The sequence below is a fragment of the Lagenorhynchus albirostris genome, chromosome X, assembly GCF_949774975.1.
Source record: "Lagenorhynchus albirostris chromosome X, mLagAlb1.1, whole genome shotgun sequence".
Taxonomy (NCBI): Eukaryota; Metazoa; Chordata; class Mammalia; order Artiodactyla; family Delphinidae; genus Lagenorhynchus; species Lagenorhynchus albirostris.
Genome location: NC_083116.1, coordinates 101778896 through 101792590, shown reverse-complemented (window position 1 = coordinate 101792590; position 13695 = coordinate 101778896). Strand labels below are relative to the sequence as shown.

Here is a 13695-nt window from a genome sequence, read left to right as displayed (position 1 = left end):
TAAGACGGGTGAAGAGTACATGAGAACTCTCTGTACTATTTCTGCAACTGTTTGATAAACCTAATATTCTCAAAAAAAGGTTTAGGTTTTTTTTTAAGTGCATAGTTGCATTTCATTATGATGAATCAACACAGAATAGCTATTAAGCATAGTAGAAACTGTAGCTCCTGTAAAATGCAGATTTGCAGATCCCCCTCTCTCCATATAAATTGTATCAGAATTTTCTAGAAATGGAACCAAGAATCTGCATTTCGTATAGCTATAGGTGAATCTTATGCACACCAAAATCTGAGGATTCCATTTCTAGAGCCCTGCGCCTTTTATAGTCCCAAAAGACTTTTAAAGGCTTTAAAAACCAAAGTAGTAATGGTATTATCCAAGGTAACCAAATTTGAAGAAAGTCAAAATTCAGCATATGAAAGATAGGTAAGGAAAGATAATATGTATATAACTGGTGGGCACACAGGATAACAGGGTCATGATAGTTTGGCAAGTGGATTCAAAGTATGGTAAGTATCCAAGTGGCAGTTGAAAGACTAAAAGTGGAAGCAACTTGCTTACTCAAACAACCCTTCCTGGGTTGAAGAAAAGTGATATTGCTATGGAGTGCAGAGAAATTACAACGGGCCTGTTCAATCAACAGGCAACAACTGCCTTAGTATGAAGTGATACTACTCCAAAAATGAATAGTGCAGTACTGACAACCAAAACCACCACCACCAAGCTAATAAACAAATGCTCAAGGAAGTTGAAAGGCTCTGACTGGAGTATTATATAATGAACAGATGAACAAGGCAATGAGAATAAACTATGAAAATCAACGTGATGAAACTCACTGGTTAAATGAAGCCTAATTGGTCTCAAGTATGACATCCTATGTGCCTCTGCCTACCCTCAGTTGCCTACCACGTTTACTGTGGTAGACTTCATGTTGGCTCAGGGCACCATTTTTGAGCCCCAACAGATTCAAGTAGTCCACAACCTTGCTGCCTCCTCCACCCACACAGCATATGCCAGCCCTCCTCTGATACCCAATCACATTCCCTCTGAATGAACCCACTTCGGCATTCTTCTGCCTGCATCAGCCAGCCCTCACTCATGTTTACCATTTATGATGGTTAATTTTACATGTAAACTTAGGCTACAGTGCCTGGTTGTTTGGTCTAGAAGCTGCTGTGAAGGTATATTTTAGATATGATTAACTTGTAAATCAGCAGACTTTGAGAAAAGCAGATAATCCCTCCATAGTGTGCTGGACATCATCCAATCAGTTGAAGGCCTTAAGAATAAAGACTGAAGTCCTCCCTTGAATAAAGAACTATGCCTCCAGACTAGAAATTCTAGAATTCTACAATTCTAGAATAGAAATTCTGTCTGAGTTTCTAGCTTTTGGACTCAAGACTGCAACATGAAAGTTTACCTTAATTTCTAACCTGCTGACCTACCCTGCAGATTTCTGATTTGCCAAGCCCCACAATCACATAAACCAAAGCCAATAGCCAATTCCTTAAAAGAAATCACCCCTCCCCACATATATACATTTGATCCTTGGACAACATGGGGGTTAGGGTGCAGTTAAAAACTGCGTAATCCGGTTCTGCATCCGCAGATTCAACCAACCATGAATCGTGTAGCACTGCAGTATTTACTGAAAAATATCCGTGTATAAGTGGACCCACACAGTTCAAACCCATATTGTTCAAGGGTCAACCGCAATAGGATATTTTACCCTATTATATAAAATACAATAACCTATTATATATCCAATCCAATCCAATATAATATAAATATCCTATTAGGTCTGTTTCTCTGGAGAACCCTAGCTAATACACTGTTCTGATCATTTTTCTACCAGTAACACTGTAACCATCTTCTCTTACAATGAAATACACTGCAGCTATTTTGCCATTGCTACACCCAATGATATTTTTTCTTAGTAAGGTATGATATTTAGGTAAGTTATAATCAATATATAGACTTAGAGATTCCCATTTTGTTCTTTGAACCAATTAGCATAGAATCAACATTCCATATCCTGGCTGAGTATCAGAATCACTTGTGGCACTTCTTAAAAGTAGAGTTGATCCTTGAACCACAGGGACTTGAACTGGGTGGGTTCACTTAATCTACAGTACTACTCATTCTGGGGTTGACTGAATATGAAGATGTTCAACCATAGATACGGAAGGCCGATTGTAAAGTCATACCTGAACTTTCGACTGTGTGAGGGTCCACACCCCTAACCCCAAAGTTGTTCAAGGGTCAACTGTTACATATGCCAGAGTTCAACCCCGAACTTGCTGAATCAGAATTTCCTCAACTGATTTTGATTCACAGCCAACGGCTGAAATCCCTGGACATAAAATCATTTGACCACAGTATCTGCAACAGGATCTAGTCCAAGGTCACTTTTTTTTTTTTTTTGCAATACGCGGGCCTCTCACTGTTGTGGCCTCTCCCGTTGCAGAGCACAGGCCCCAGACGCGCAGGCTCAGCGGCCATGGCTCACGGGCCCAGCCGCTCCGCAGCATGTGGGATCTTCCCGGACCGGGGCATGAACCCGTGTCCCCTGCATCGGCAGGCAGACTCTCAACCACTGCACCACCAGGGAAGTCCCAAGGTCACTTTTTTAAATAGAGCACTTGAGGTTAAGGGAGAATAAATTACTTATTCAAATTCCCAAAAAGGGTAAGAATGAACAGTATCAGGCTGCTATTTTTTTCATATTTCTATAAAGTACCTTTTATTTTCTTATATAGACATTTCCAGAAAAAAGATAACAAGTGGCATTCCAATCACTCAGTGCACACAGTTATGCATATCTTATCATCTGATCCCCAGCTCCAGTTCACTAATATAGATAGATTATAATATTTAGGAAATAAAAAGAGGCAGCTCTATTTTATAAGGTAGTTCATGCCATGTACACATGAAATTATCTGGTATATAGTTAGAAGACCTCGTAAATAGCTAAAATCTTGGTTATTAATTGTGTTGTAATAAAACTTTGAGGACATGTAAATGGTACTATGTTATGTCTGATGATTTAATCAAAGAAGGGTGACCTCACTTTCCTAGTGATGGAACTTCGGTAGATGCATTCAAAGAGCTAACATAAATCTTAGCTTATTTTCTAGTAGCTAGCAAAAAACTTCCAAAATCACTTCATATTGTGGATATGAAAACACAAAATAATCAATAACCTCAGTTTTCCACTAACGCTGACTTCTAATACTCCATGGTTTCTAATACAATATTAGTATTTTTTAAAGAATTAAAAATTGACAGAGTATATACATACATAATCAGCTAAAATGCATGTTTCCACTAATGTCTACTTTACCTAACTAACGTCCAATATTGGAAGGGTAGGCAAAAATATTCAATATTATTATTATTTTTAAATTATACTACTCTAATCCTAATTATAAAATACAGAATACTATTCTATATTAATAATCATATCTCTTTATAATAATTTACTACATATATATTCATACTACAATCCACATTAAGGTACAAATTTTAGCAAACATTAACATTAGTGATCAAAGCCCAATATGTACGTACAAATGTGTGCACTCCATACATACATATACACAACATGGTTTTCTAAGATGTCACTGAACGTATCAGAAAATGTGAATTGAGATGTTATTTTGTAGAGAGTTCTAATATTATATTATTACCTGTTTTCTCTTGTTCATTTGACCCAACAGCATTCTTTTGCAAGAAGATAGGCTGAGGGATGCTCTACATCATCCAGCTATGAAACAGAGTTTTATAAACCCAAGTGTCCCATAGAGACATTTACTCCAATGAACTGGTATAATTCAAAATGTAATCTAACCAAACATGCTTAATAGTCTGGCTAGGAGAAGCAATACCATGGTTTATAAAATAGTGTCTCTGGAAAGAAAAGGAAGTGGACTCTTGGTTGTGCATAAAATCTTGTTAATCCTATTTCCATTTCCCCCTCCTACATTTGTAACAACTGAATGAACTGATTACGTTTTTTTTATCTTGTAGCTGTAATCTCTGTAGACAGACTGATTAAATACTTACATTGATGTGATCAATATAGTTATCAATCAATAACGCTCCAGGAATTGATTTTTATAATTTGAGGAATTCTGCACCTTGATTCATTTATATGCTATTGTCTTTTTTCTAAAAATTAGGGATTGTTAATGTGGAAAATAAAAAAAAAGAATTAAGGGGGAAGGGCCATGTAAGGAAAATTGCAGTTCTCTATAGCATAATTGAGGAATACATGTGATTAAGGAAAAAGTGATGATTTAGGGGGGGATAAAAGCATAGATAATTGATACAGAACTCGTGAAATAAGGAAGCAATTGTAAATAGATTACTGTGGACATGGAACTGACATTTCCAGTTATTACTACTGTTGTCCTTGAAAGTTAAGATGTGAGGAATGTTCAGCAATGTTTCCATAGCTGCACGTATAAGAAAATAATATTCCTGCCAGCAGAAGCTGCTCTAGTACAGCTTTCCCCTTCTACTCCAGGCCACGGACTCTACCACACAGACACTCAAAGGCAAGAGTGTTATCCCTTAAAATCCTGTCAGTAGTTCTCTTCACCTCAATTCCCAGTTCCAACAGCCTCTTCCCTTTTTAATGGGCTGCCTTTGGCCTCACCTTCCTTCCCAAAGCCAGCAGTTACTCCACAACAGATCTGCATTGCACGTCCTGTAAAGGAATGCGAGGTTTTGTCTTGGCATTCAGTCTCTCTTCCAAGAGAGATACACACACACACACACACACACACACACACACAATGTATAAGTTCATATTACTGCCAATGGTTTCAAAGAATCAGCACTTTTCTGGCAGAAGAAAATCAAGGGATTACATTACTAATGGAGAATTGAGTCATACAGCTGACAGTATTTGGCAGATTATTAATGAGCCTTTAATCATGGGTTGTTTGTCATGTATGAAATCAGAACTTAAGAGCACCATCTACATTAGCAAAAGCAGGTTGATAATCTTTCTATTTAAAGAATATATGCTAATCTTTTAATTCACTTTATAATAAATGAGATTTAAAATCATTTGGGCAGAAAGTTACTAAATATCAGATATCTCCTAGAAATTTGAAACTCTAAATAGGTTTAACTGACCTTAGCTATTCAGATATATTTGGAAAATGGCAAAAGACTTCAAGAAAATAAGTCAAAAGGACATTGTTTATTTTTCATGTATGAACTGAAATATAAAAAGCTCAGAGGAAAAGTAATAAATGTGAATAATACACAGGAAACACTTTACAAAACATTTACTTTGGAAATTGTGCTTTTCGCTGAGTTTAACAGTGGTTGGTTGAGGTCATTATCATATTTTTATAAAAAAGGAAATCAGCAAATAAGTCATTGAGAATATGGTATAAAAGTTTAGAAAATTAAAATGTGAGAGCACATTACTCATGTCAAATTATGAAGAATAACGATTACATTCAATATAAGCTTATTAACACATTGGGTTAATAGTATAGTAAGGTATGGAATCATAAGGAACATTTTATAAGGATTTTGCATTTTTTTCCTAACTTGTTTGGAAAAACTTACATTTGATTTTAGTGAAACAAAGTATCTACACCTTCAACCAAGACATTCTGGATTTGTAGGTTGACTAACACCATTCCACCAAAAATATTTTGCCTAAACCTAATTGCTATGTAGGAAAAGGTATGAGAACATCTGTAGCAATTTCTGTATCTGTGACAATAGTTGTAAAGATTTCAAACAAAATATTATTGAATATATATGAATATTTCAATATATATATACATATTCTATTATCAACTCATTAGCATCTAATTTTACATTCATCACATATACATTCTGTCAGTGAACATAGTGAACTGAAACAGACTCTAGGGCCCATGAGATTAAAGTCAACGCCTGTTGCAATCATTCAGCATTTAGCACAAAGCTGGAATATATTAGGTCCTAAATAGTTATTGACTAGATATATGGTGTGTCCATGCCATTCGAACTCAGTGTTCTCTACCTGTATTTGTGAATTCCATGGATCTGTTCTTGTGTTTACATCCAAATGAAAAATTACTAGAAGCATTTTAAGAATTATCTTGATCTGTCTATAGCTCAATGCAGCAGCACAAACTCACTGTCCATGCCTGCGTGTGTGTTTTGAACCACACTGAGTGTGACTGCTGCTAGGCTGGCATGTTCTAGTGTAAAAAGGACAACTGTCGCATGTCCACCCTTACAGTCACATTTTACCAGCTGCAAACACTAAAATTTCCTTTTAAAGTGATGACTGGGAAGTGAAAAATAGTTTCATAGAATGAAACTCAAAGGGAAGAGTGTTATCCCTTAAAATTCTGTCAGTAGCTCTCTTGCCCCTCAATTCCCAGTTTGAACAGCCTCTTCAGTTATTGAAGTTACTGAGACTTTTAATGGTATTTCATGAAATCAACAAACTGCATCAGAATTACTTTTCACAAACTAATAAAAAAGAACATGGACAGACAATATTTGAATGATGACTTCCACTACCTGAAAGCAAAAGTACATTATGAATCATCATATGAGCTAAAGTATGTCATGTCTTCAGTAAAGAAGGGTGGTAGAGAACTGAGATGTTTCATGGATATCAGGGCACAGGCATGGCACATTCAAAAGGAAACTTGCATCTCGTCAACTAGTATGTTCTCAGTGAGAAGGGGCTTTGTTTAAGACAAAAAGCATAATCTGATGCATAATTGGAATTTCTTAACTTTAATAGTTTTATAGTTGTATTTGCATATATTTACAAATTGTTAGGTTTACAGTTATAAAAGCATACCAATTTCTATGCCTGGTTTTTTGTTTATGCATATTAAAGTAAAATTATAACAGTAATTTATCACCATTGGGTGTCTTTGATTTTGTTTCCTTCTAAAGGAAACAGTTTAAATATATATTCAACATCTACTCCCACTCATTTTTTTAATTTGGAGAAATAATGAGACTAAAGCTTTTAATAGGCCACTCAATATTTTAATTTATATTTTTGAGCCCCTACTATGTGAAATTTAGCATCACAAGTTGAACAGTCTTTGTTCTAAAGGAGCTCATGGTCCAACCAAACTTCCCAAACTACCTAGAGAGGAATCCAGTTCAGAGTGTCACTCTCTGCTATTTACAAGCTCTGTGTTTGATCATGTTACATACTTTAATTCACAATTTCTTTATCTGTAAAATATGGGTAATAATAATCAAATTTAATCCAGTATCTGTAATAATGAGGTAATGCAGAGTGAACAGCCCAGAGATATATAATATTGATGTATCACTTTTCACTACCTCTCATTAAATGATTTATTTATACATATGTATACACACACACACACACACAACACAGAAAGTGAGATAAGCCACCAACTGCTGCTACTTATGGTCTACTTCCTTAAGATTATACCATTGATCCTACTTCATGTATTAATTTTCAAAGAAGGAATTATATGAAACACATACTAGCACTTAGCTACAAAAGAAATACAAATATGAGGAGCTTATAGAACAAGTTTTTATGTTACTACCTGTAAAATACCTGTCATATAATAGGTGCTCAATAGAAATATACTGAATGAATGAATGAGAGCTAATCATTGACATGGAGTCAGAACTTACTGTCTAATATCAGTTGTGTAACTGTTTAACATTTTTAAATTCATGAAGGGAACTGAAAGTCAAAACAGATTATAGCATGAGAATTTTTATTTGTTGACTCTGCATTTATCATGAATAATACTGTGATAGCTAATTTTTATATGTCAACTTGAAAGGGCCAGGGGGTACCCAGATATTTAGTCAAATATTATTGTTTGTGCCTGAAAGGGTGTTTTTCCATGAGATTAACATTTGAAATAGTAGACTAAGTAAAGCAGATTGCTTTCCTTAAAGTCGATGAGCCTCATACAATCATTTGAAGACCTGAATAAAATTAAAATGCTGACCTTCCTCTGAGTAAGAGGGAACTCCTCTTGCCTGACTGCCTTGGAGCAGGGACATTGTTTTTTCCTGCCTTCAACTTGAATTTCCTGGGTCTTGAGCCTCGTGGCCTTTGGACTGGACCTACACCATGGACTCTCCTGGGTCTCAAGCATGGCAACTGCAGATTTTGAGACTTGTCAGCCTCCATAATCACGTGAGCCAATTCCTTATTTTATATAATATACAAATATATCTTCTATTGGTTCTGTTTTTCTGGAAAATCCTAACATAATACCAACACTGACCACAAACATTTCAAAGAAACCTTCATCTTATAGTCCTATATTGATATTTTAAAAGACATTATCTTAGCACAGACCAAGTTATAAACTATAAAATTTGATTATCAAAATTTTTTAAATTGGGGGGCTTCCCTGGTGGCACAGTGGTTAAGAAACCGCCTGCCAATGCAGGGAACATGAGTTCGAGCCCTGGTCCGGGAAGATCCTACATGCCGCGGAGCAACTAAGCCCATGTGCCACAACTACTGAGCCTGCATGCCACAACTACTGAAGCCCGCGCACCTAGAGCCCGTGCTCCGTAACAAGAGAGGCCACTGCAATGAGAAGCCCACACACTGCAACAAAGAGTAGCCCCCGCTCGCTGCAACTAGAGAAAGCCCGTGTCCAACAAAGACCCAATGCAGCCAAAAATTTAAAAATAAAATATATTTAAAAAATAAAATTTTTAATTTTTCTAAAAACATGATATGCTCTGAAGTTTTTTCATTCTGTGTTTGTATTTAGCTTTACATTCCTCATTAAAGAAAAACTGGATGCAATGTTTTTGTTTATACATATGTATATTTCCTTCATGGAAATTTGAGGTTCCAGTTCATGCTAGTTTATTGATGTCCCTTAAAAAAGTTAGATTTTAAACCTTAGGTTTCTCTTAGTTATAACATGTATTTTAACATTATCTTCTAACCTAGGAAGTAATGATGAGGGATAAAACATCTGAGAAACACCATTATCACCCCTTAGTACACATATAACCATTCAATAGTATTATTTTAATATTTGAAGAGTAAAGTTGTCCAGATAAATTAATTATTAAATAATTTTGGGACATAATGAGAAAATGTTCTACAAAATCAAGATTTCATCTATTTAAATAGATTCTTCCAGTGAAGTCTACAATGGACTCTTCCAAGGAAATTTTTGAAAGATTGCAATTATATTATTATTATATTAAGACTAAACACTGGTGTTAAGCAAACATAGAATACAATGAGAAACTGATCATGTAGTTCTTTTCCAACTGTAATGTATGATTCTATTATTAAAATCAACTTATCAAATAAACATTGTTATTATTCTATTTCTTTACAGACTCATTAAATGCCTCTAAAATTGCTTAGATAAGTTTACAATGTGACAGTTGATATTTGATCCTTTGCTTCCTTCATAAACAATAATTATAGCATAGCATGAGCTTTCAAAGAGAAATAAAGAGACCCCCCCCCAAAAAAAGGACATTAGTCAAAGCCATGGTAATAAAACTTTAAGTGAAAACAGCTATTTTATCCAAAAACTTTAAAACCATTGAGAGCACTTAAAACAGTCCATCACTCTTTCCTGTACCTTGAGAACAGAGACCATGTTTGATTCTTCTGTGTATCTCCAGAGACAAACAATGACACATATTTGGAGTACTGTATATAAATGGCTGTTGAATTAATGTTGAATTAATTAATTATAAATACCTAGATTGGTCTTATGTCTTCCACTATAATATCCTTAACTTCTAAGAAAATATTGACTTTTTAATATCATATACATGTGTAATATTTTATACGTATTTACTTGAGACAATAAAGGGAGAAAAACAGCAGTTTTTTGTTTTGTTTTGTTTCGGTCTGCTTCTCCACTAGAATACAAACCTCACGGGAACAGACTTTGTCTCTCTTTGTTACTAATATATGCCCAAATCCCACACAAGTGCCTGGGCCATATTAAGTAATCAATAAATATTTATTGAATGATTGAATGAAAGATAATTTGAGATCAATGGTATTTCCTACCACTGTGGCTCATTCCATACAACATAATTGAGGGGTTAAAAAAAATGCTTGCTGAGTGGCAGTGAAAGAACAAATGAGGTTGGAAGGGATAAATACATCCACACAGTTAAGTTCTTTCTCTAAGAATGCATCTAAGCCTTTTGTTTTCTGACGAAGAAAAGAGAAGTCTGCACTTACCCAAGAGGAAGGAAATTGGTAAATCAGGTGAAAGGGGCTGTGTTTCTAGGACTGTGCTGGAAGATTAAGAGATGAGAGAAAACAAAGGGAGTGAAGACAAGGTTCAAAACGAGTGAAAGCTGGAGAGGTGGCAAGATTCACTGAGACTTTGGAGGTGGTGCTCTGTTGTCAGACAAGTGTGAACGTGACCAGAAACAGAAAAAGAAAAGTGGAGATCACTGGAGTTAATAAGGTCCAGGAACCCAGTGAAGAGGCTATCAGAAGTGTCATTAGTATGGGTGTTGAAGCCACTGAGGAGAGCTAACTTCAAATAGAGCTCTGTGATAGTAAATATAATCAATGATACCACAAAAGAACTGTTTAATGAAAGAATCACATTAAGGCATTATTCAAATAAGAATCACTTAAGTGATTAACTCAAAACGGTTGCGCTTATATTCGTGAATAACATTTAAAAAGATTCGGCCAGAAGCTCAGCGCAGTGGGCCTGCCTCACCCAGGCCTGGATGGAACCTGGGACACAGCGTTCGCGCCCCGCACTCCGTGCACATCCACCCTCCCAATCCCCCCCGTAACGGAACCGGAACCTCCTTTCCCCCCTCCCAAACCCGGGTAATGGACCCGCCTTCTGGTCCATCCCAGAGCGGCTGCCCTCTTCGACCACATGGGAGCGCTCTGAGGCAGTTACCGCGGACCCCGCGGCTTCGCCTTCACCTTGGCTTTCACGCCCGCCACGCTGCCCGCGTCGCCCTCGCAGGTGCGCCAGAACTACCACCCCGACTGCGAGGCCGCCGTCAACAGCCATTTCACCCTGGAGCTCCACACCTCCTTCGTGTGCCTGGCCGCGGCCTTTTACCTTGACCGCGACGACGTGGCCTTGAAGCACTTCACCCGGTTCTTCCTGCGCCGCTCCCACGAGCACAGCGGGCGGGCCCAGGGCCTGATGCGCCTGCAGAACCAGCGCGGGGGCCGCCTCAACTTCCAAGACATCAGGAAGCCAGGCAGTGACGAGTGGAAGAGCGGCTTCAAGGACATGAAGTGCGCCTTGTTCCTGGAGAAGCTTGTGAACCACAGCCTGCCGCCACCTGCACCAGCTGGCCACCGACAAGACCGACCCCCACCTGCGCCACTTCCTGGCAATTCACTACCTCAGCCAGTAGGTGGCGTTCATCAGAGAGTTGGAGGGTCATGTCACCACCCTGAGCATGATGGGGGCCCCGGACGTCGACCTGGCAGGGTCCCTCTTTGACAAGCTCACCCTGGGCGACAGTGACAAGAAGAACTGAGCCTGGACTGTAGTTCCCCAGAGCCACGGGGTGACCAGAGCCCTGGTCACCGTGCCTGCCATGCAGACGGCAATAGTGCCCTTGCAGAAGAAGTTGACTTAAGGTTTTTTTGTTTTTTTTTTTTTGCAACAAGTGCAGGACTCTCTTTTCCTGGACTTTATCACGTAAGTTTTTTTCTTCCAGTTTTTACGTTTCTTCCAATAAAGTTATTGGTTCATAAATAAATAAAGGTCTCTGGTTCATTCATGTGGGCAAATCTCTCATTTTTAAAGGTTTAAAACAGGTATCCAGGAGTTTCTGAACACAGCCATACCCCAACCATATGCAGCTCAGGATCTCCACAGTGGGAGGGAGAAGGTGTTCCATAGGGCCCTGGAAAACACAAAATCAGTCTTCCCCTCATAAATAATGTGGGTATATGGGGGTAGACTGGGGTGGGGTGGAGTGAGGTAGGGGTCCCTGGTGAATGTGGGTGCATGTGCATAGTAAAAGTATAGAACCATAGCCTGAAAATCATGATTGCAGTTGCCTCTGGGGAACAAGTGAAGGGAATGGGATTGCGCAGGGATTAAAATAAAGGGAGCCTTCAGTTTCACCTGAAATGTTTATGTTCATTAATCATGCAAATAATATTGGTTAAGTATGAGTAGCAAGATGGGGGTGGAGGGGTTTGGAAGTCTGAATGGTGGAGTATCTCTTTGACAAGTTCACTCTGGGCAACAGTGATAATGGAAAAATGAGTGTTAGGCTGTCTTGCTCAGAAACACGGGGGTGACTTCCCATGGTCACCAATGCCTGGCATGCATGTTGTAATAACAAAACATCCACTTATATGTTTTCTTTCCTTTGTATCATACGTATATATGCATGCGTGTGTGTGTGTATATATATGTGTGTGTGTGTATATATATATATATATATTTTTTTTTTTTAATTCCAACCAGCAGCAGAGTTCAATTTGAATCTGTAGACTAGATTCTGAATGTTTGCTTAGGAAGATGCCCTTTCTTGAAAAGCAGTTCGGCGATCACATTACTGGAAATGATATAGCTGCTTCCTAGACCTTTCCTGAGCCTCGCTGTATTTCTGCCCTTGGGTTTCATATATCCAACTTTGATTTAGTTTTTGTTATTTGCTACCAAGAGAACCTAAGCTAATATGTCTTATTATCAACACACTTTTTACCAGCCTCCACTGTATTTACAGTAGAGTAAATAGCTCTTCTAGGGTAGTAAATGACATTTTTCTCTTTATCCCTACTACAGAGTCCACTGAAAGGAAAAAGGATCAAGGGTGGAAGGGATCAAATAAGAACAATTTCCCGAATAGAAATACAGAATACTGAAGCCTGCTACCGTATGCATCTCTTCTCACCTAAAAGTGTTTTCCTCATAATTTACAGAATTTTAATTCCTTAGATCAGCCTTCCCAAGACTGTGTTCAGTACCAGCCAGTGCCTCAAAACCATTCACAAGTGTTCAGTGAAAAACTTGTATTAATCAAATTAGCAGGATTTTTTGTTTTGTTTTTTCAGTTTTTGTTTACTCTAGGAATTTTATGTCTGATGTAAAAAATATACATTTTGAATGTATAACATGGGGATAAAATATTCAGTGTTTCCCAAACATTCTGATCATGGGATTCTTTTTCTACCAAATCTCACAGAACAGTATTCCAAAGAAAATAGCTTTGGAAACAACGTTAAAAGGTCCCACTGTGGGCTTCGCTGGTGGCGCAGCGGTTAAGTATCCGTCTGCCAATGCAGGGGACACGGGTTCGATCCGTGGTCTGGGAAGATCCCACATGCCGTGGAGCAACTAAGCCCACGTGCCACACTACTGAGCCTGTGCTCTACAGCCCACAAGCCACAACTACTGAAGCCTGTGCACCTAGAGCCCGTGCCCCACAACAAGAGAAGCCACCGAAATGAAAAGCACCACAATGAAGAATAGCCCCCACTTGCCGCAGCTAGAGAAAGCCCACATGCAGCAACAAAGACCCAACACAGCCAAAAAACAAAATAAAAATAAAGTAAAAAAAAAAGGTCCCATCGTGTGTTGTTCCAGAAGCACATACCTGGTAGCTAAACCTCATTCACTTTCACTTAGAGGTCATTATGAGAAACTGGAACCTTTGCTGTGAAGGTTTCAGCACAGTAAGCTTTAGACAGTAAGTGTAATGCAGGGC

General features: G+C 38.1%; 1 pseudogene; it reads left to right on the top strand.

Annotated features, from left to right (window-relative positions):
- Window positions 1-10886: 10886 nt before the first annotated feature.
- Window positions 10887-11508, top strand: LOC132513680 (ferritin heavy chain-like; annotated as a pseudogene).
- The last annotated feature ends 2187 nt before the right edge of the window (window positions 11509-13695 follow it).